The following is a 24714-nucleotide window of genomic DNA, read 5'->3' as shown; positions in this document are numbered from 1 at the left end:
ATTTAGTTAGTAGTAAATTCAGTTATTACCTTTAATTCAAGTCTGTTCTGTCTCTGATGTTATTTGGTGAGTGATCTTTCCCAATCCTTATCTTAACCCATGAACCCTTTGTTGAACTTTTTCTCCCCTGTCCAGCAGTGAAGGGGAGTGAGAGAGAGGCTTTGGTAGGCATGTGGCACCCAGACAGGGTCAACCCACTACAATGGGCTTGGGGTGTTGATCATGACATCCTCTTACAGTTGTCATTCAACAACTATAAACTCACAAATAGACAATTCTTTACATTTACCCACTTGAACACCAGACAATTCTACATTTACCCACTTGACTCCTCCGCTTTAGTTTTTATATCAGAAGTCAGACAAATGTGCTGGCAGCTCTTATGCCTGCTAGGCATTGAGGCCAAATGCAAGACTTTTATCTGGAATCTATTTCCAATAGATTTCTTCTAGCTCCAGTAGAAAGGCAGATGATGAAAATGGTGAAACTGGCCCTTGCCATACTGATGGTGAGGGATTTGTCCCAACTGTCCTGACCCCAGCACTCACAGCTCCTCTTACTTTAAAAGTCCTCAAAAGTTTAGACAGGGGAGGCTCTCAGACTTCAAGATTTCTTTTCCATTCATAGTTAAGCAAGAAATAACTCCACCACAGTTAGCAAACTTTTTCTGAAAGTTTCTGGAGTTCAGTAACACTGGAGTTCAGTAACTTAGAGAAGGATAAGTTCAGTAAACAGAGAAGGATTTACACAGAAAGCAGCCCCAGCCTCAGCACTCAATAGTGACTGATCTGAATCTGAATCTAAAGGTAAGCAAAATACAGTAAGTTAACTCCAATTACTTTAAGAAACAATGTCTGCAAGAAAGACAGTGCTGTTCAGAATTTTCCTACAGTTAAAAGGTTTATTTAAAACCAACTTTTATATATGACATTACTATTTCACTTTCAATTTGCTTTACAATTCTACTTATTTTCTTACCTAGCTACAAAGTTTTCCTTCATAAATCCACTTCTGCGAACAGAAGAATGTTAATGTTAGGTTCTCAGGATAATTTTTTGTTTACCACCTACAAAAGGAGAGTTAATTGCAGCATGAAAAATATTTTGTCTTACCTTGTTACACTTACTTCACACATATTCATACGCACTGGAAAATAATATGATCAAGGCCTGCTTGATAATGGAAGAGTGGAAAAAAAAGGAAATCACGTACCTACATACAAGATAAACAACTAGCTTGTGCTTCACCAAAGAAACTAAACCATTTCTGAAAGACTGTTTTTTAATAATATAACTGTGTTGTTAAGCAGTAAACTGATAATGCTTTGACCGTAATGCAATCTTCCAAAACATTTGGCAGTAGGCTACAGAAATTATCTTCTAAGAGACTGGAAAGAGTTCACCTAAGGGGTCAATGAGTTGGGGCCAGAGAAGGCCATTTGTTAAATACAGAGTTTAGTTCTTCATACTATAAGCTCATCTGCCCGTTATGCATTTGTATAGCCCTAGTTCAGTCAGGAAAACTTACATGTGATTTATCTACCTGCTAACGTACTTACAAAGTCAGTACATCAGCACTTTTATTTCCAATCTTCCCCTTTCTGCTCATATCAAAACTTAAAAATGCCATTAAAATGCACAATAGATTGCCCAGTTGGTAGCAAACTCTCTCAAAATTAGGGAACACAAGCAGACTAATTTTCAAAATTGGGTCATTTTAAACAATATATTGCAAACAATTTACATAAACTCAAAAATACAGTCATATAAATAGTCTGGCCAGCTTGAAAAGGTCTAAATAACAGAGACAGTCCTCTCAAATACATGCAATTGGAAAACAACTTTCAAAACCACCTAAAAAACATATGCAAGATATTCAGCTCTTCAAAAGAAATAAGCACTACTTTTTTTTTTTGTCAATGGAAATAATACTGTGTACCTAAGTTCAAGTCAGTGTAGCAGCATAATTTCTGAAGATATCTTTAAACAAATGTGCCTCCGCCATTGTAAGAAAAGGAGATATAAGTGAGGCAAAGGAGGAAAAGTTTTGTGTTAAAGAGCAAAGTAATGCTCTGCTGTGCTCTGGTAGCCTGCAGCTCAGCAGACAGCTGGAAGAGCCCAGTAACTGCAGCTCAGCTAAGGCATACAGCTTGGCAGAACCAGTTCCAGGCTGGACCATTACCTTTACTGGAGAGACAAGGGCAGATAGGATTGTTTATGCCAACAGAAATGCCACAAATACTACAGCAAACCATATGAGAATGTCTAACGATGAGAAGTGGTAAGGAAACAAGCTGTTGAAAGTGCTCAAGTTCACTTAGCTCACAAAACTATTAGCGATTTTTGTAATGGGAATTACTGGTATGCCTCAAATATTCCTAATTTTTAAATGAAAACAAGAAATTTCTCACATTCCTTTGGTTAACCCACATGAAAGATATTTGCCATTCTTTATGCTCATTTATTCCCCCTACATAGTTTTTAAATAATAAAACAGATATCAAGATTTGCTTTTAAATAGTAATTTTACAAAAATTGTTTTATGTTAATGGCTACTAAACAAAATACGCACATAAAAGAACTTCACAAAAAAATACACACACAAAAAAAAAAAACAAACAAAAAACCCCCTCAGAATGAAACAATCTAATATAAGCTCTGTCACTCCAAAAAAACAATTTTCAATTCACATGAACTTAAACACTTAACATTAAAAATAAACATTAGAGAGAAAAAAGCTTATTTCTAAAAAGACAGACAAGATACTTTTACAGTGAACCTTTAGAAAATGTCTGGAGATTATGACAACCCAGGGCAGAATTCAGTGGTCTAATTTACACCCAAGATGGGTCTCAAAAACAAAGCTTCTGGAGTATCACACCTAGCCCATGATGACTGGAGGATCATCCACCCTGCAGACCCCACTAGAAGAGAGGGAGAGCCTACAGCAACATTGACACATGCAGGTCTGATTTCAAAATTATAGCTTAAGAAATGGCAGTAATACTGGCTTACATATTCAGGCACAATTATGAAACTTTCATGTTTCAGAATCACTTTGTATACTGTTGTTAATTCTGCTCTTGAAGTTCAGAAGGTAATTAAATTAGGACGTTTTGCAGATGGTATCTTAAGATTTACCTGGGAAATACCAGCTCTGCCCTTCCTATTTCCCAAGGCTGTGTGTTACATAATTGCAGTTATTTTAACTACACTACTCCCTTATGTCACATGGCAAGCAACTACAAACTGCCTATTATATTACATGGATTACTCACCCATGTTCTGCAACAAAGTTTTAAACTTCAGCTGGGTGTCACCTCTTGTTATGGATTTTGCTGAGAAAAGTTTCTGTCACCTTTTCCATTTTTATGCCTTCATATTCAGCCCAGTTTGTGAGATTCACCTCACATGCATTTTGCTACATCCTGCTTTAAATTATATGGCTTTTTCCTCTTTGATAAACTCACTTATAAACACTGCCCCTGCTAGATGACAGTGAACATCCTAAAACCAGATTTCTGAGGCTTAAGAAGCTTTATTAGAACATTTTCTAAAATTCCTCATTGGAACTATACAATAAGATATCTAATGCTTATCTTGTATAGTCACTCTTACTGATCTTTTTACATAGCACCTCATTATTTAATCCTTTGCTTTTTAAACTAGCATCAAATCTGTTATTCACCTATGTGACAAAAGTACTTTAAGTAGCACAACTAGTGAAAACAGGTTTAATTTCAACTACACTTTTCACTGGTTTTTTGTCTGTCCAATGCATTTTCCACTCTGCTGCTGCGTAAAATAAAGACCAGTTTGTATTTGCTTCCACACCTCTCTATAAATAGTTAAAGGAACAGATGCTGAAAACTTCATGGCAAAGCTGAACAGCAACAACAGGCATGGAAAATCCCCTTCTTATGGGAACAATTTCAGGAGTATAGCCCTGCTTTGTCAGTCACCAGTGTCTGAATGAGGAAGGCCCCCTGTGCAGTCCAGTCCCACAGCATCACTGCCAGTGGGGCTGCTCCAGGCAGCTGCAAGATAAGCCACAGCTGTTCACCAATCCAAATTAAAGCTTAGGCTTTGAGAATGAAAAAAAAAGTTATTATTTCTCAGTCAACTCAGACTTGAAAGGCTGCACTGGCTTGTGCAAAGGAAACATTAAAACTCACAAATTGAAATGCCATAGAAAGGGAGAAAAGTAGGAATAACAGCCCTGTCATAGATCCCTTTAAGCTGATAATGAAGTCCTGTAGGGAGACCACATCATCATCCAGTCCCACCTACTCATAGACAATCCTGGATTTGATTGATAGTCAAACACTTCACATGCTCCACCTCAAAAAGTCATCCCACTGTCCACCAGGACACTCTACAAGATGAGATGTGAAACCACAAAAATTACATTGTGCTACAGTAAGGCAGGAAAAGATCTGTCATCACCAGTATCTTACATATCTAAAACATATCACCTGAGGTTGCAGGGATGCATGTGAAATTATCCTAGGGACTAATCTTCTACATCAATAGAAAGACTTTTCAAGTCTAAATAGTTCTTGCAACTATAGCCTGGAAAGAAGTTTCTTTGCAATTCTGAATCTACTTATCAGGTTAAATCAAGTATGACACTCTGGGCACATCCCTGAAAAAGTTCTCAGTTTCATTTAGGACTTGAGCACCATGGACATCACTGTATCTTCACCAACTTTCTCTCCCCATACTTTCAATGTTTCAGAGAAAACAAACAACATTAGCAGATGTAAAGTTCCTAAGATTCCAACTTGCTTTCAGTGCTCCCCTGCCTTTAACAAAAGCTCTTTATTGAGCATTTAAATGTCAGCCATCCTTCAGCCAACCAGTCTCACCTCCCTACTCTACTGCAGTGAGTGGCTCCTCACAGACCTTAGAGCAGCAGCTCTTCTCCTTGGTGCCCCAGTGCACTACTTACCCTTGGCTGTTTTGAGTTTGTTCTAGCTCATTGTGATACCAGCTCACAATGTCACCTAGACCTGCATACACAGTGACTCCTGAGGCACACACAGCATGACAACCTTCACTTAGAAGTCAAAATAAGGTTGCTAATGCAACCTCACTTCCGTTAGATAGTGGTATATCATTAACCTTATCAAAGGCCTTTGGTAATGCATTGATTCAGTAGCTGGGCTATATTCAACCCAGGTTAATATCCTCCTTTCCCAAAGGATTTAGACTCGCCTGCTTCCTCCTTACCTTATTGTACAACTAGGAAAGCACCATTTCAGAATTACTTGAAAGACCACATCAACTAAGCTTTAGGTCATTTTAAGCAAACTTTCACAAAACATGAACTAAAGGCTAGAAAGCAGTAACACAATCTAGTATTTTCAGCCGTGCTGTGCAACCATGCTAACTCATACCCCCTGCACTCCCTGCTCGTTCATCTACAAGCCAACATGTTCCTAACATACAGAGCTCTTACCCATTCTGTTTGTTTTTCCTCTACAAACAGCTATAGTAGAGACAGTTCTGATAAGGATATGTAAGAATTATTTAGAGCTGTGGTGTTTCTAAAGTGCATACACATCATTAGTAACCAAGCAAAACAGAATATAGAGCTCTGTACTGAACTAGAGGGGTAAGGACTGCTATTTACCTGCACTGCGAAAGATAACACTGAATTTTTTTAAGCTGCCTCAGAAGCACATTTTTAATACTCAGTTTATAGGTAAGCTCTAAAAAAGAGAGAGGGAGTGCAAGTGCCAACTAAATACTTTGAATGAAAGGGATCAAAGATGTCTAATGTCTGAGAGTGTCCCCTTCGCTTAGCAGCAAGCTGAGTCACTGAGTCACTCCACCATATCATCTACCCTAATTTACAGTTAAGAGTTAATGCATAAAAATTAACTGAATAGCATAAGAATTACCTTAATATAAGGCTCTCATATATTGAATGAATCACAATAGAAGCAGTTTGCTACCAAGGACTTGGTTTGTGTTTACCCACCTCTTAGCAGAACAACAGCATAAATTGTCATTAAATAGTCACAGTGGGGGTCACTCCATGGAAGCTAAACAGAAACAGAAAAGCAGAGCTAGACTTCAGCTTCCAGAGAAGACTCCTTAAAAATAAAGGGAACAGGACTCCTCTCATAGGTAGCAACTTGCTAACCTAGCCAATGCCAATGCAAAAAAAAGTAGACAAGCTTTTTTATTTCCAAAGACATGTCATAACCAAGTAATCAAGGGTAATATACCAGTTGGTATTCAGCACTAGGGGAAAAAAAATTAGACCATAATTTTCACTTACAGTAGACAAAGACAGGTAGATGGAGCTGTCTTTGTAACACGAAAATACATCAGAAAAGAGTTTCATAGGAAGAGGAGATGGAAAAAGAAAAGTAAATAATTACCTTAAGAACACAATATTCACCTTAAGAAAGAAGAGGTAAGCAACTAAAGTGAAAAATATTCATAATTATTAAAGGAAGAGGTGTTTTTCCACAGTTACATCTTGTGTATAGCATACACTCAGCTCTTGTCACTGTAGTTGCCATAGCAAAACAACATTGCAAAATCAATGCCATTTTATGGAATTTTTATTGCACCAGCTCTACCCTTGCTGGGTCCAGAATATTAGTAAGTAGTAACACTGATAACACCCGTGCAGAGTTGCAACATACTATTTTGTACACCCTCTAACGCAGCAATTTACAGTAGTTGAACTGCTCCCACACCACTCTCCCATGCTGACGTGAGCTAATTTGCTTTACCATTGTTTCCCACTGCCTTGCACTTGCTCAACCTACCCACCCTCTGGGTCCTGGGCTGATATCCTAGGCAGCAAAATAATGCATTCCTTCTGCTCCTATTTTGCTTGCATTGCAGTAGGCAGGCATAAATTTTAAAGGCAGCTGACCTAGAACTGACACCCTCCCTTCCCTCCCCCCTCTTTTTAAGCTTCCATGCACCATAGTGGACATGCTGCTGAGCATTGTAAACATCAGCAACTGCACCCTCCCTGGGAGGCTCTTCCGAGAGAGGGGGAACCAGCTGTGCTAGCACCTTTGGCAGTGACCCGCACAGCGCAACGTCAGCTCGGGGACGTGTGACACGGCCACAGTGACAGGTGGTGGCAGAACTTTGGGGGGACAAAAGCCACTTTAAAGGAAATGTCCTAAGTGCTTTTTAAACTAAGGTCTCAGAACACTCCTCCTACCCAAGAAAGCATGCTGACAGTATCGTTAAAAAGCTGCCGCTCCCATGTCCAGTCTTGGCACATGTAGTTTTTGGAGCACTCCAGGAAGCAACTGCCACATCCTAAATCCTCCCAGTCCAGAGCTGGTAATTTATACAGCTGCAGCTGGAAGTTTCAAATCACTGAGGGTTTGCAGGGAGGTATACAGGCGTTAGGTTGTTGTTGTTTAAATTAACATTCTTCAGCATGATGAAAGGTTTGGTTAATCACTATGAAGCACACTCATGAGTATTAGTATCAGGCAACCCATGAAGGCACATTATACCACTGTTTGGAGACACAGGCCTCTCAAGCAGAACAACTAAACAGAGCAGTAAAGTCAATTTCTCATGGCACTCAATTTTTTATTTCTACATCCCAAAGAAGAGCTCCACTTAAAAAAACCCCCAATAAATAGGTAATTAGCTTACACTTGCACATGACTAGAGTTACTGTGGAAGGGAAAAAGTGAAATACAAGTTTCTGAAATGGAAAAGCCAGATATTTCTAATATATCTTATACTCAATGGAGGAATCACAATGGGGTGGAGAATGGAAATGGACAGCAGATAGGTATCTGAAGTTTAAGGATAACTGGAGGAAATTACCCCACACGCTCATCCTGAAGTCAAAGCCACTTGCATTGTGATTATATGTTGAATCCAGAGATGAATGCATGGAAATTAATACATTATGAGCCCCCACTTGATTCTATTCAAAATTTGAGTAAGTTTTTGGGTACCACTCCAGCCATCCTGCATGTTGCTTACACTACTTGCCTGATAACTTTCCCCAGTACCTTTTGTTTTTGGGATGACTCACCCGTTGGAGGCAGATCCAGTTTGGCAGCTTGGGCACATGGGGTGAACACTAGAATGGGAGCACCTTTGCTTTCATACGGTGCTAGCAGCAGTTCCAAAAATACTCTTTTCCACTTGCTATGGAAAAGCTTCTAAGGACTATGGAAGTGCTGGACTTTGAAAGGGTTCTTGTGACAGACTTGGAGGTCAGAACTCAAGAAACAGTATGGAATAGGAATATTCATGTTTGCCTATAAGTACTGGAGTGAGGAAACATCCAGACACAGTGACCCAGAGCAGGCAAAGGCCTGTAGGAACTAAAGAAAAAGGCTGTGTGGGCAACACAATGTTGCATGGACAGTATTCAGAAGACAGCCTAACCTCAAGAGCTCTCATGAAAGCAAAATCATCCATTACCTAAAAGCATTAACTGGTTTGATCTGCAAAGATTTTTTAAAACCAGACCTTGTTATGAAAATTCAGCTTTAAAATATATACATTTTTCATTCAAATTCCAAGAAATCAATATGCAAGAGTTTACAGAACAAAACACAAAATAGAGGTTGATATTATGGGCAAAGATACATTAATAAAAATACACAGCTGTGAAGGCATACTCAGCTCCAGATCTAGTTATCTAGACCTTAGTTCCTTTGCTAATAGGGATTTCTAAAAGTCTTCATTATTTTGCACCTCCTGGAAGCTCAAGAATGGCACAAAAAGCAGCACTGTGCAGGCCATGAGTTTGTAACTCAGAGCTTTTTAAAATCAGCCTGGAACACCAAACAGTAACTTCACAGAGAAGCAGAATCAAACAACACATCCAAGCACAAGTTTGATCACAGGTATGTAAGAATTTTTCCATCTTCTATCAATATTTTCCACTACCACAACAGAATGTACTTTTAACTATCTTTCCAATCACTTGGAGACAATCCAGGATCACAAGACATCTCTGCAGTTTAAAATACAACAGTTCATCCAGACAGCATGTAGGGATGAACCAGCTATCTCTGGGCAAGGCAACTGCACATTTTTTGTCCTCTTTTCGATCCTGAAAGTTTGCCAAATACAAATAGCTTAAAAAAAAAAAAGAGATCCCATCAACAAAGTGCATTAAACAATGGATATGCAACATCAGAATAACACAGGAGACAATAATACTTCCAATAAAGAAGCTTGGCAAGCAGCAGAGTACTCAGCCTAATACTAATGCTCCTTTAAAACACCAGTATACTAGAAACAGACAAGTGTCTAACAGTCTACTCAGCATGCTACAGCAGTATAACAGGATAAAACTGGACTGTCTCCAATACAAAAGAAAATTAGACTTATGTATAGCTATGCATTTAAGTTATCAAAAATAGTATTTTGACATACAAGTTTCAAAGCCTTGCAGGAGAGATCCGTCAGTGGGTTTGGTTCACTCTCTGTATGAAGTTCTCAGCCCCCAGAGAAAAAGGGGCATGTCTGCTACCAATTAACACAGCAAAGCTGTAAACAAAACCAAAGTGTTGTGTGCTCGTTCAATACTCCAGTTAATATGCAAAACTAGTGGGCCACACCCCCTTTTCTGAACCTAAAGCCACACCACAGCCCTCATCATGAAAGCAAACCTGGTTTGCTTCTACTCTTCTTCTGCCTCACTTCGCAATGACTCTATTGCTCACACTTAAGCCAAACAATTTGCTTTTGCACATATTCTTTGTCTTATATATACATTATTCAGGTGCAGGTTCAACCAGCTGACCATATCCAAAAAGTGTGATGCCATCCCACTGACTGGAAAGGAAGACTGGATCTCTTCCCGCTGCAGTCATCTCAAAGAATGAGCCAAGGTCATATAATTTCATGGTGTCTAAAAGTGACTCCCTCACTTATCACAGAAGTCTTTTTAGATTCAATCAAGGGTGATGCTTCAGCACCTTGGATGAAAGCAACTGATGAAATATCACATTTTACAACAATATGCGTAAACTCTCTACAGGATAAAAGCAAGAACACCAGATTGCACAATTTCCACACCTCCAGAGGCAATTTTCCATTCCATACTTTTAAATGCAGTTCAAATGGGGTATATGAGATGTTCAGTTTTAAAATAAAATAGCAACCTCATTTCAAAACTGGAAAAAACTTCAGAGCAAATCAGAACTCAACATGGTCCAGTCAATGTTCAGGAACATTTTCTCCACAACTTTCTGATAAGCTTCCCTAACTGATTAAGTGGATCGCTTCAGTTTACAAAAAGCTGTTTCAGGATGATCTGAAATTCAGATGGAGAATACTTACCCCTTAAGATTTCAAGCAGTTATTAAAGGACTAGTTGAAGAGAGCCACAGAGTATTCTAATGGCACCTGTATTTTTCATTCCCTCCTCTCTTTCGAAAATCTGCCATGCTCCTAGTTAGAAGTTAAACTGAGTTGACTTCCTAAATATCTAAGGGCTATGGCACAAGGCTATTTACAGTCTTGTCTTAAAAGGTTGTTTTCCTTTTTCATGTAAAAACAAACTTAAGCAAACTCCCAAACAACCTGACTTGTTACAGAACAACAGGTGCTGCAGAAACAATATTGTCAGCACAGCAGAAATAATGAGAGTGATTGTAACAAGACTTTCAAGAAGTACCTTACAAATAATTTTATGAAAGGTTTCATTTCCAAGTCGACAGTGAACATTTGAGTTTGCTTCATTATCCTCTTGGCTTTGATCAGTTGTATATTCTACAATTCTCATTCACAAGAGACAAAAGGGGACAAGGACACATCCAAAGTAATAATAATAGTAGTTATAATAATTTCATTAAGCTTGTCACACCCCTTCTGTAGAGCTAAAGACTAAAAAGTGATTTTTTTTTCTTCAGCACGGAACAAACAAGCTAGAACTCTGACTACAAAATGATAAAGAATGTATTTTATCTAGATTTTTCCAACTGTACATTTAAACAAATACAAAAGGGATTATTGTGGATGTAAAGAATGCAAATACTGTAAAACACACTGTTCTCTTGCAATATACTTGAATCCAAGTAATTTTCACCTGTACAAAAGGAAACCTTGCCAGCTACCACTTCTCTGAACTGACTACAGACATTTCCACAGGCCCATCTCCATCTATTCATAACACCACAACTTTCCTAAAAGAAAGAACACAGTACCAATGTGAACCATTCCCATACTCTAAAAGCATACAGAGAACCACTGAATCAGGTTTTTGTGACTTGGCTTTAAGTCATTTCAGGACTGATGATACAATGCAAATTATTTCCAAATCAACAAACTGATCTTTGTGAGTCAGAGTCCAGCAAGAGTCGTCCCCTTCTTTTGTTAGAAAACAAAGAAAAAAAGGAATAGAGTAAGCTATATTTTTATCTCAGGCATAGCCATAAACCCTGAATGCCATCACTGGGATAGGAGCATTCTCTTGAATTCCAGCCCATGAGATGCCTGTTGAAACTTAGCAGCTTTTCACACAGTACATCCTATTTCTTTGCACAGGGTTTTGCAGTGCACTAGACAAACTTATGCTCATATTCACATGCATTCAGTGAGGCATTGCTTTAAAAAAAAAAAAAAAAAAAAGTCTTTGAATAGAGGTTCCAGGCACAGAGCCCAAAGTGCAAGGCCCATATCAATATAAAACATAATCCAAACTACAAAGAATTTCACAATACAATTAAACACAGGCAGGCAGCATGTAGGAATTCATAAAGCTGCTACAAGCAGCTTCTCTTGAGCACAGCCTGCTCAAGCAGAGCAAGTCTGGCTGTTTACAGGGTAAGTTTGCAATTATAAGAGCACTTTTAATAGTAGCAATGTAATTTTAATCAACCTCTCTCCCCATTACTCATACCTGCTCCTATGTCACCCTTGACTTCTGCTGGAACAACCATTTTTCTGGCTGCATAATAAAACAGATTGAGAAACAGACTCAGCACAGGAGAGCAAGCCTCACAGAAAAAGAAAGGGTCTTTTTTAACCCAGACTGTTTCCTCAGTGCTTCTTAGTACCAGCTTTCACCAATAAATACTCCAGTCCAAAACAAAAGTGACACAAGAAGCATATGCAAAGAAAAGCAGGTGGAATAAGAGAAATGTTGGGGAAACTGCAGCATCAGCCCAAGTAGGTATCATAAGTGGAGTGGAGATAAGGGTTCATGTGTTTGCTGCTTTTACCCTGTAAAGGGGCAATCCGAATACCATTGCTCCTAGCAAATAAGGTGATTCATAGAGTTTACTGACACCTGTATTTGTCCTCCTTGTGACATGTGTGCCTCTCTGCAGGTGGAAGCCAGAGTTTGCTTTGGACTGGATAAGCTTCACAAGTAGTTTTTAAGAGATTTTGAAAGATCCTGCTACCTCAGGATTTTGAAATTAAATGCTACTGAAATTCAATTCCTCTGACTCTCATCGAGAACCAAGATAACACTTAAAGACACTTAAATCTGTGGTTCTCTAAACTGTTTATTCATCTCACATTACTCCATTCACGAATCACTTATAGGTGTTTTCTAATCAACATCTTCAGTGATAAATTGCTTTGTGTAGCCATCATAAGCAGACAGAATGAAAAAACAAAAAACATGCAGAAGAAAAAAAAAGACATCTTGACAGACACATTGAAAGCATTTTACTTTGTGAATTGATTAAAAATAGAAAAAGATGACCAAAAAGCAAAATGAAAACCAACTAACTATTCAATATTTGCATGTCAATGGTCAGCATTAAACACTGAAACCAAAGACAAGTAAAGATAAGAAACACCTAAGTTATTCTGGTGTCTCTCATCAGTGTAAACTCACATATTTAACTTTTTATGTTTTGGATTTCAACTAAATGTCATATACATGGAAAAAAAAATTTTAATTGCTACATCACTGGCAACTTTGCCAAACTTTTGGAAAATTGGAAATGTGACAAGAGGCACTTAAATTACTGCATGTCCTTCTAGCTTTAGAGGTACCCTTTAAACTGAGCTGTTTAAAAAAAGTACAATTGGCTTACAAAATTAACTACTAGATTTATTAATTCTTTTGTTCTAATAATCTCATCTTTTTGAGGAGTAAAACGTTTTGTTTCCACCCTTGAGGCCGTATTTGCTCTTTACATGCAGCAATGAGCCTCAGTATTGGGTGAGGTCCCAGGGCAAGCACATGGGACTTGCTCCCTAGCACTGTGGAAAAATGCAGAATAACCACTCAGCTTTCAGGGCAGCTTTCAAGCAAAGACCAACTTCCCTTTAAGTACTCAGGCCTACCAAAACTGCTGTTTGAAGTTAACAATCCATAAACTGCAGTAGACAAAAACACACCTAAGTCTGCCATTTCTTGAATTTAACACATACTTGGGCAACAAGAAACTGATAAAAACACTGCCCATGTGACACACTGCCCATGTGTCACATGCTGTGACTTCATGAAAGAAAACCAGAATAGTGAAGAGCTGCAGTGAGGGACAGAGGAATAGTGAGGGGAACAAGTATTTCTTCCTTTCCAGTTGCCCAGGCTTTGAGAAGCAGCTTAAAGTTTCAGGCATCCATTAGCCTGAAGAGAATATGAATGTTGGGCTATGACATTATTTGTATAAAATATGTTGTGCCACTAAAGATGTCAACATCCTACCAATTCATATTTGCCTATGTACTATAGCTCTACTATCCCTATTTTACAAGTTGTCCTTGAGCCACTCCAGGCAAAAAAACACAGTTGGTCTAAACCCATAACTGATATCTACACCATCTTATTTCAGCACACCAGCCTTCACCAGGAAAATTATGGGCAGCAGCCTCTGACAGCCATGCCGAGGCAGTCATCAGGGGGAGAGATGCCACATGAAGTCTGCCAAGCTAGATCCACAGTACAACAAACACAATTTCACAAGCAGCTAATGAAGATCCATAAAGGGATCTTGGCTCCCTTCCACCTCCTGACCTTGAACATGGCACAGAGGTGACATTCACCCACTTCCCTCACCCCACACATGCCTCCCATGCCCATCCCATGTGCTGCTTGTGCCTCTGCCTCACTCTGCAGCTGCCCACACCTCCAGAAATTTGTGTGTTAGGCAACCAGATACGGGCACGCCAGAGGAAACAGACACACTGTGCAGAAGCAGTTTCAAGAAGAAGAGCAGAAGTCCACAGTGGGGGTGGGGGGAAGTTTGCCAGTTTATTGCAGCAGCGAGAAACAAAGTCTGGAAAGGCATGGGGTTCACACTTGGCAAATGCCATCAAGTCATGTCAAAATACAAAAATGCCCCTGATTAGTTCTTTTACTGATATGCCACTAGTTGATAGGCATTTCATGGTATTTCCTGAGTTTCATAATGAGTTAAATCCTATTTGGCTTGTATTACTTGACTAATGCTGTGGCATCTTTCCCAACACATTCCATGAATATTGCTTCCTGTACCAGAACCTGTCTTGCTCTACCAATAAGTTCTAAATAGAAAGATCACATTGTATTGAAATACCATAAATTTGCATTATTCTGTATTATCAACAGAGGTGCTGCTTAGCAAGAATTTCAAAGAATCATAGAATGGCCTGGGTTGGAAAGATCACCTAGCTCCAAACTCCTGCCATGGCCAGGGACACCTTTCACTGGACCACGCTGTTCAGAGCTTCATCCAGCCTGGGCCTTCCAAGGCTGGGGCATCCACAGCTTCTCTGGGCAAACTCTTCCAGTGCCTCACTTTAAGCCTATGTTTCTCTAGGTTTTCAAATTCTAGGTCTTTGTACATTTTCTTCAGGTAAACCTGTGAGCACAAGCACTCCCACTCCTCAGGGAAGTGTTTCCAGGGTACATCCATGCTGCCTAATGCCATGTCAATACACCATGATTCCACCTCTACCTGAGGCAGCTCCAAGGCAGCTCGAGTGCGTTCCGGGCAGCACCCCAAGTGTTGAGCAGCAGAATAAATCAGGCAGCATGTTCCCAGGCTGCTCCCAACAACCAGAAAAACTTGTTGGAACTTCTCCCACATGGTAGTAGGGCTCAGTACAGACCTACACATGGGTCTGGGAAGAACTGAATTACAATGAAGTAAGAGAGTATCCATACATGCCTGTAAGTTTTCTGGTTTGTCTGAATACCTTTAATTAACATACCTTGATTTCCTATGCAAGCAAAAAAAAAAAAAAAATCTGTAAGAGCTGGTTTGCTGCCTCACTATGACTTTTCAAGCATCACACTATTTTGTCTTGGTGATAGCGACACCCAAGACCCAACCAAAGTTTCAATTCAAAACGTATTCACAAATGAAGTATCCACAAACTTACAATTCTATAACAATGTACATGACAGCTACAGTTGCAAAGGACAAGTAAATCTAAGAGGCAGCTCCAATGTAGCCTCATCAACCCCCCCCCAGCTGGCGCGGACCTGCCTCCTTGGCTCCTGGCCTCACTGCCTATGTGGCCAGTCCTTAAGGACAGACCTGCCCCACATGGCAGCAAAGGTGACCTGTCTCCAAAGACGAAGAAGGCAGCAAGCCAGATAGCCACCCTTCCAGCTTGCCAGACAACCCCTGGCTAGACATCACCCCTCCAGCCCTACATTTTAATATCACCTTCTTAAGCACATGGGCCACACCTCTCCCCTGACTGTCTCCAACCTTCACCCTTGAAGAGAAAAACCTCCGTTTCTTGCTGCCTGGGATCACCCTTTGGGATCAAAAGCTGTGGGAAGAAACAGCATTTTTCAACAATAAGGTCCCTGATGCAGTGGGATCATGCACGTGCCTCGATATAACTTGTTCATGACAGGAAGGAGAGTTCTGTTCATGGGAGGCACAGCCACAGGTCCTTGAGAGACAGGCACCGGGAGGTGTGGGGCACAGCCAGAGGGTTTGAAGGAACAAGAACTGCTTGGTGCCAGACCGGGTGAAAGGGTTTAGGAGCACAGACGCGGTGCGGCGTAGGGCACAGTGAGAATGCTTGGAGGCAAGGCACCGCAGGGTGAAGCACACTCAGTGGGGTTGGAGGAGGAAGCACCACAGGGAGCCTGAGAGTCTGGAAGTATGGCATAGAGGGTGCGGAGAGGGAGAGGGACCAGGGATGCAGGCGCACCCAGAGGACGAAGGTGCGGAGCAAAAAAGCTCAGCGCGGAGCAGCCAGGGGTTGCGGAAGAGAGAAGAGGTACACGGGAGCAACCAGGGAGTTTCAAAGGAAGGTAGGCAGGAGGCAGCCCCGGACCCGTCCCGTCCCGCCCAGCCCTGCACGCCCAGCGCGGGACAGACCCTGCGGAAGAACGCCGAAGGCTCCTGCTCCCAAGATCGCCGCGCTGCGCCGCGCTCCGCTTTCCCGCTCCCGCCGGACCCACTCACGTGGCAGCAGCGCGCCCCACCTGTCCCCGCACCGCCGGGCGGCAACTGCGCGGCGACACCGCGCGGCCCGCGGGAGGGCGCCGAGGGGGCGGCCCGCACCGCCCCGGCACCGCCCCCTGCACCGCCCCCTGCACCGCCCCTGCACCGCCCCCTGCACCGCCCCTGCACCGCCCCCTGCACCGCCCCCTGCACCTCCCCCTGCACCGCCCCCTGCACCGCCCCCTGCACCGCTCCGCTCCGCCCCGGCCCGCCCGGCGCCTCTCACTCGATCGAGGCTCAGGGCTAGGGGTTGGGAACCATCGTGAGCGAGACCAGAGCAGCCTCAAGTGCGATCCGAGAGTTGGAGAACTTCCCCTGTGAGCAAAAGCAGAGGGAATTTGGGCTGTTCAGCCTGAAGAGAAGTCTTCAGGGAGATCTTATAGTACCTTTTACTGCCTCAGCGGGGCTATAGGAAAGATGGGAAGGGACTTTTAACAAGGGCGTGTAGTGATATGATAAGGGGGAAATGGCTTTAAACTGAAAGAGGGTAAGTTTAGATTGGATATTAGGAATAAGTTCTCCATTGTGAGGGTGTTGAGGCACTGGCACAGGTTGCCTAGAGAAGGTGTGGATGTTCCATTCCAGACAGTGTTCAAGGCCAGCCTGGAGAGGACTTCTGAACAACCTTGTCTAGGGAATGCTGTCCTTCCCCACAGAAAGGTGGCTGGAAATAGGTTCTTCAAGGACCCTTCCAAGCTAAACTGTTTGGTGGTCCTGTGACAGCTGCTTTTCCAACTGTTGTGGTACCCACTGGTGTGGTGTTAAGGGGTTCTCCAAATGCCCTTAGATCTCAATCTCACTACCATGGAGGAAGGAAAACTGGCTTCTTGGCGTTGCTTTGGGATCCATGGCAGCTAAGTGTCACCCAAGGCAACACCAGGAAAGTGTAAAAATTCCTTTTTAAAAAAAAAAAACCACAACCAGTCAGGTTTGGCTCGCTGCTTTTGGGAACACTCCCACCCCAAAATATACTCCTCTCTTAGAGGATGTTCAGCATGACAGTAACTGTCCCCAGTGACTCCCATCTAGACAAGTATGGGGCACAAAGAAAGGTAACTGGGAATTTCTAGTGTGTAAACAGGTGCTCCATTTAAGTTGGTCTATCATTTTAGTCCACAAAAGGCTAGAAAATATAGCTTTTTGAGATGGTAAGCATGGAGATGATTGCTTGAGTCAAAAGACTGCAAAAACAGTGAGGAGGGAGAGAATATGAAGGCAACTTGAAGAAAAGAGGCAAACTCATTTGAGATGTGCAGAAATGCACAAGATGAAGGGTCTGTGAGCTAATGCTGTGAAATGAATGCATGGTCAATGTCAATGCAAAGATGCATAAGGAGTCTCTGAGTTGGAGGACAACAAGAAGCTCAAAGCTCAAACCTGAAGTTTGTGATAACAAGAGGCAGAACCACCACAGAAAGCTTGTTAAAAGTGTGGAAACATTATGAGAAGCTGACAAATAGATGGCGGGATGTGGAATACAGTTTGTAACAGAGATCCTGCAGAAGCTCCATAACACTGAGTGATTGATTAGGGTGGGGAGTAGGAAGAGGATCTTTTCCTTTAGGATTTGCTTCACGCTTCTATTGGAATTGTAAGGATTATAACAGATTATGAAATCCCTGGGCTTTTGAAAGAGCGTCTTAATAAGATCATTGGGTTTGGCCAAAAGGGATATGTCAAAATATGATAAACCATTGAGCAATACTGTATGTCTCACCTAGGAGGGGAACAATCACATAACAAAATTAAATCATCCCCTTTTCCCTTTGGCAATCAGAAGTTAGAACCATTTTTTATTTCTTGGTTCAAACCCATTTTTTTGTCTAAAATATTGGGCAAGAAAAACAAAAAACAAACTTTAGGAACCACCACATCCCTGCTCAGACAGAGTTCTTGGGAGCCTCAAGGGTAGTAAGTCTTAACTTTGTCCAGAGGGATGTGGCTTAGCCAGCAACTAATACTCCTCCTCTGTTGCAAAATCTGTTTTGCCCTGCCTGATAGGGCTGCCTTGGCTAAGAAAAAATGTGACACTGGGGTTCAAAGCGATAAAAAGTAGGTTACCCGGTGGCTTCAAAAATACACAGCTGTTGTCATTAATGCAAAAAAGAAAAGCAAGCCAAAAAACAACAACCAGATGCAAACTAACAGCTCTAACACATTTGATGCCAACAGTGTTAGCATCAACAGCTTTTCTTTCTTTGGAGCCCATAAAGACAGTAAGAATCCTTGCTTTTCCATGCACTTCAGGAGCAAAGGTAATTTGAACCATCAAGCAAGTTTGTGAGTGTTGGGGGAGGACAGAAATAATGGTTGACCTGTTCAGGGCAGGTAAATCATTAACATGCATCAGGAAAAAGGCAGCATGAAGGAGACAGCTGTGCCCTACACACACAAAGAAAACCAAGAGACAGAGACATTTACATTGTAAAAGAGGAGCTAGCAGCTTCTCAGCTCTTAGCATGTGAGAGCTGCACATGATATTTACTGTAAATTTAAGTAATCTATTAAGTTCACTACATGCGCCATCCAAGAATAGGACAGGAGATAAACGTAGACTCTGGAGAGAGCCCAATGGATTTACAAGATGGTAAAGACACAACTACTAGTGTATGATGAATGAAGAACTGTGCTTGCCATGAATAGTGACAGCCAGTGCTTTACCTTATATTTTTTTGTCTTACTAGAATCCAAGTAGCTTATACCCTTTAAGAGTCTTTTAGAGACAAGCACTCGCTGGGGCTGTATTTGAAGCCTTGAACAGCTGGTCAGCAGGAGAACCACTGGAACCACTCCCTACTCCAGCAACAGTGTTAGCTGCTTTCACTGACACAGTTCAAGGCAGTCATCCCAAGAACACCAACAGATATCTGCACACCAGCTTTGAAGAGAGATGACAGGGTAACCCAGATTTTGTTTGCAAGCTTTGCTTTTCTGGAGAGCACCTGGTTTGCCTGTGCACTTGTACTGGTGCTCTGAATCAGAACTGCCAAACCTGTCTGAGGCAGATTCTGTTGCACATGGCGAGTCTCCCACAGCCATCACAGCACTGTGTTGAGCAGCTGGATTGGCAAAAAAAGGGCCCTCTATGCCCCTTCTCATTTTCCGTTGGAGTTATTTTCAGACTTTTCTTACTGCTTGATGCAGAAAATATTGCTTCTTCTTCTAATCCTCTGAGCCAGAATAGTGCCTTTCATTTAGCTGAGGATTTCTGATAATTTTTCTGCCCAGGTCTCCTCCAGAACACCATGAATGGCCCCTTGTGTAATGCTGGTAGTGACTTTCCAGGAGCAGTTTCCACACCACAAAGGAATTCTTCCTCAGACATGTATCATCAACTTTTCTGTGGACACAGTGAGAAGATGACTCAGTCCTGCTCATATCTCTCTTGATGAGCTGAGTTTTGCAGGGAGGTTTCCCCCTCCATCTGGGGACACAGTCACCGCAGGTGACTGTACAGAAGTGAATAGTCACTGCTGGGTTTGCATGGCTTCTTGGCACCACAAACACACCACAGCGTACTCCGCTACCGTCACGTCAGCCTGTTTCAATAGCCACGTATTGACCTACATGTTGGGTTCCAGTTTTGACATTTGAACAATAGTGAATTTGATGAACTCTTGCAAATATGACAAAGCTATTCAGATAGAGAATTTTCCATGTAAACCCACCTATCTCAAGTAAAAATATTAAAACCATTATGTCCATAGAAAGTTGTTTTGCCTCTGAGATTGATGCTAGGCAGGAGTGAAGGAAGAAGGTGCCACAAAAGTAGGGTGAATAATGACTGTTACAAAAGTATAAGAAATAATATTAAGTGTATGAAAAATGTAATTAAAGGGGATGTTTAATAGAAGCAGTGTCATGGTGTTATACGTCTGTAATATACATATGTAATATATATATTCTACTACATGTGTACATTTTAAACTTTCTTCCTGAACACAACACATGTAGAATATACTGTATATACAAATAAACTTAAAATACATGCAAACACATATTATATAATGTACTTTATTATATACACACTGGGCTTTTCAAATGAATACTGGTAGTGATTCACCTCCTCAGAGTGTATTGCTTGAATGCAGGCTGATTGCAACTCAATCTATACCAGGAAGGAAAATTAAATAACCCACAAAAAGTGCATTGCAGTCAGCCAAAGAAGCCTGACTGAACATAATGAGAAAACCAAGGTACACCTGGCCAGCCTGTTCCCAAAAATCATAACCTTGTATCAGCAGATTTTTCATTTTAGTCTGCCCCATGTCTGAAAACTGTGTCTGGAAAAAAGAGCCGGACAGTGGCTGTTCTGGAGACTACATCTTTCAGCTTTGCACAGCTGAGAATTCTAATTCAGATGCTATCTACCAACTGTTTTAAATCTTTTGTAAGTCAAATTTTACCTCTATGCATTACTAACACTGATGGGAGCAAAAGTTTTATCCTGTAGGAACTCAGACAATGCTAAAGGAAGTGTCAATCTTTATAGGATGCTGGAGGGCTATAGGACCTGTTTGCTGTTCCTGGACGAGAACAGCATGCTGTTATTAATCACTGCCTTATCCTTGAACTGGATGCATAAACATGTGTAGAAACATAAGCTCCTTTTAGAGAGTAGGAACTCCATGACTACAAAAGGATTCTAACATGTATCATTAAGAAAAATAAAAACACATGACAACCAAAGGTCAACAAAGAAGTGAATGTTAACTTTGCAGAACACCTGCACAGTGCTGGTTAGGCTATAGTTGGCCAAGATGACAGGTGCATGCTGTGGTGCAATCCACCAGAAGGGCTTGCAGTAGGAAGATCAATAACAATAAGATACTAGTACATGTTATACCATTTCCGAATCAGAACAATCAACCAGGATTTTACCTGATTAAAAGTTTGTTTTGGGCTTTTAGAAACAAGTAAGTTAATGAGGCAATCAAAGATAAACCAATATAGCCTGTGGTAACTCTTTGCTGCTAATGAAGATGTAGATGCCTGTGTCATCTCCACATGCCATGTACTGCACAACATCTGCAAGGGTAAGAAAAAATAAGATTTTCGGTGTAGGCTTGAGTACCTGCTGGTTTACACTTTGAACGTGAAAGAGACAGACTCTTTATCCCAGCAGCATGTGGTGACACAGATATATAAATAGCTCTCTCTCATATAATTTTCCTATTTCTTCATTAGTGAATCATCACACTCTAGGAGATCATGGGCTGCCATGTTCCTTGAACTGGCGGGACAGGGATGCTGACAAAGAGCTCTCTCTCTGCTATGTTCAGTGTCCATGCAAAAGCTTCTACTAATTTTGCCAGATTGCAGACATTTTGTTGTGAGAATGCATTACAAAGATGGTACACCTGCGTGAAGGAATGAGAACTGACCTTCAAATCAAAACCCTTGAGTTATTTTGCTTGTTTCAGTCTCAGACCAACAAGGCTCAGGACATAACTTGTAAGGCAGCTGAGTGTTACACTGAGAAAGAGAAATCTAAAAAACTTTGGAGGAAGCCATTGAAAGCTCACCTCTCCCTGTTCAAAAGCCAACCATCTACCTTTTTCCTGTCCCTTCTCATATTTCTTATGCCAGTGTCCACAAGGACTCCCATAAAAGCCACTAAATTGCATAACTTTCCTAACAGTGAAGCAGTTTTTCTTCCCTTTCTCTGCCAGCCTCTGAGATACGAAGAAAAATGAAAGACTAGAGAAGAGAGCTTTATGATTAATTAGAACAAATCCATGGTCCATTCTGCCGTGATATATACAACATTATTCAAGGAATGCAAAACTACAGTAAAATCATACCAAGAAGTTACTTTCTAAAATTGATTTTTGATCATATTACATGCACCTAACAATACATCGTGGAAACCTAATCCTTTAATGGATTTTCATTTATTTATTTTTATAAAAGCATTCTGCAGATGGGATTGGGAAGAAAAGCAGGAAAATAAAAGTAAATAAATAGATAATCAAGGGAAAGAGGTACTCAACACAATTTCTGGGAATATGGTACAGTTATGCCTGGCAGGACTCCCCATCTGATTTTAGACAAATCAGGTTGTTTTTTTCCCATTCTCCCCATGACAATTATGTCACCTGTGCTTGGTAAACAGCCAGAGATTAAGAAGTTACTTTGAAACTGAAGATATAGCTACTAATACTCAAGGAAAGGCAAACCATGGAAAAATAGTTGTGAGACAGACATGCTGTTCAAGACACTCAGAAAAGGAGCCATAGGCAAGATATTTTTCAAATGGATTAAAATAAGCACTGCCTCTTTCTAAATTATTGCTCCAATAAATATAGAAGTGACTAGTTTATCAAATGCAAGAACATGCCAATTTAGTTTAATTTTTGGAAAAAATGCTAAGAATAATAGACTGGTAATTTCAACAAATTTTTAATTGTGTAACATATAGTTTGTACTGTCTTGTCATAGCTGAGTTCCACACACAAACAGGTTGGTATTGAAACTGAGCATCTTCATTGGCAACATGCCTGTCAGACAATTTCTGAAAAAGAAGTTGCATAAGCTAATTACTAATCAATCAAATAGAAATCTTTGTTATTTTTCATAGCTAATGACACTTCTGTGGTGTCCCATATGTGTAAGACTACCGCAGATCAGGCATTTTAAATTAGGCTTTTGAAATTAAGCAGAAAGAATAAACAACAAAGTAAAACCAACAAACAAGCCCCAACCAAAGTGAAACAAACAAGAAAAAATCCTCCACTCATATATTTGTTTTTCTAGAAGTGTTGTAAAAGGCATAATGGATATCATTTCTTATGATGCAAAAATGTGGACACCCAGTGGCTTTCCTTCATGAAAGTATGCACTGTGCAAGTCTGCAGTTACATCCATAACTTATTAAGAGTCACAAACACTCAAAAAGGTCACAAAAACTCACCATCTTCCAGTGCATGTTCAGATGGCAGGTGTGCTGCAAAGTAGGAATGGCAGTCATGAAGAAAATGCTGGAGGAGTCATAGATCTGTTTTGATCTGCAGAGTCAGAGAGCACTTTACCTCAGTGGGAAAGACATTAATGTTTCTCTTTAGACTGAGGAAGACACTGATCAGAACAGTTAGATAAACTGCCTGGTAAGATCTTATAAGGACTTACCTGAAGCATCTTAGAGAGTTTTTTTGCTAGGACAAGTTACAGTCTTCAGTCCCTTCAAGTAATGAGCTGAAGCAAATACAGAAAATGAGTACAACAAAACTCTGGATGGAGGAGATGACAAAGATTTCACCTCACACTGTTATTACCCAAAGAAAAGCTCTTTCATGCTCTGTTCTGCTCATGGTCCTCTCCTTCCTCTTGGGCAACAAGGTCATGCCATGGAAATAGGCATCAAAAATGTCCTTTCTCGTATCTTCTCTCTTTAGTGCCTTTTGAACATTCTCCAAAGGGTAGCAGAGAGTTTTAAGACCTCAACAAAACAAAAGGAAAATAAAATCACATGCTCAAATAGCTAAGATGCACTCAACATTCACTTACATAAAACTACCTCTAGCCTTGTCCAAACAAAATATTCTGATCCTGTCTACACACTCCTGACTAGCTAATGCAGCCATGCATACACCTCACTATCTTTTCCTCCATGGGGTAGAAGGCAGTGTTACAGGAACTTTTATTCCTGCATTTCTTGTTGCATCCCTCTTTTCTTTAACCTTTCCAATCAAATCTGATATTTTCACAGGAAAAAACTTATCCACCACAATGCAGCCAACACATCAACATGCCCTTCTATTGTGATTATTGTTCTCCTTCTAAAGAATATGCATTTACCTATGCACATCATAAGAGTTCACATAAACATATCTGAACTCCTTTTACACTTCCCAGCTCAAGTGTCTGTAACCACAGCAACCATAAACCCAGAGCAAAGAACTAAAGCTTTCCTCAAGGACTGAGTAAACTCCCTTCAGTCTGACTAGCCTGACAAAGCTGAGCTGTACTCAATAAGCACTGTGGCAGGAGGAGAGGTGTCAGGAGAGGAGCTGGCCCCATGAGGTTATCAAAAGTTGTCCAAGATGTTATTTGTCTGTGCATCAATTCACTTTGGGGATTTACTGGCCTAACTTTATTATTGGCTCAAGCAAAAAACCCTGCATATCCCTTTGCAGGCCAACACAGATTCATTTACATTGCCATTATTATCCTTGATCTTCCAGACAGCCACAATTGTGTCTTTTTAAGCAGACACTACTGGCAGGCAGAGATGTGACATGCTTGCAGAGATAGCCTAAGTAGCCTGTTTTTTTACCAAGTGCTTGAAGTTCCTTTATTCCATTCCACTTACCATAAATGCCACTTGGAACATTTTAGAA

At 40.9% G+C, this 24714-nt stretch overlaps 1 protein-coding gene across 1 annotated transcript in view; it reads right to left on the bottom strand.

The window, feature by feature from the left end:
- ELOVL7 (ELOVL fatty acid elongase 7) overlaps positions 1-16417 on the bottom strand; it is a 31672-nt gene extending 15255 nt beyond the window's left edge. The window contains exon 1 of the mRNA XM_059493019.1: positions 16250-16417. The gene's annotated coding sequence lies outside the window, so the exon portion shown is untranslated. The remainder of the gene's footprint in view (positions 1-16249) is intronic.
- Between the last annotated feature and the right edge of the window lie 8297 nt (positions 16418-24714).

This window comes from Ammospiza nelsoni, chromosome Z, assembly GCF_027579445.1.
Source record: "Ammospiza nelsoni isolate bAmmNel1 chromosome Z, bAmmNel1.pri, whole genome shotgun sequence".
NCBI classification, from domain to species: Eukaryota; Metazoa; Chordata; class Aves; order Passeriformes; family Passerellidae; genus Ammospiza; species Ammospiza nelsoni.
The sequence above is the reverse complement of the archived record's forward strand: the minus strand, read 5'-3'. Positions and strand labels throughout refer to the sequence as shown.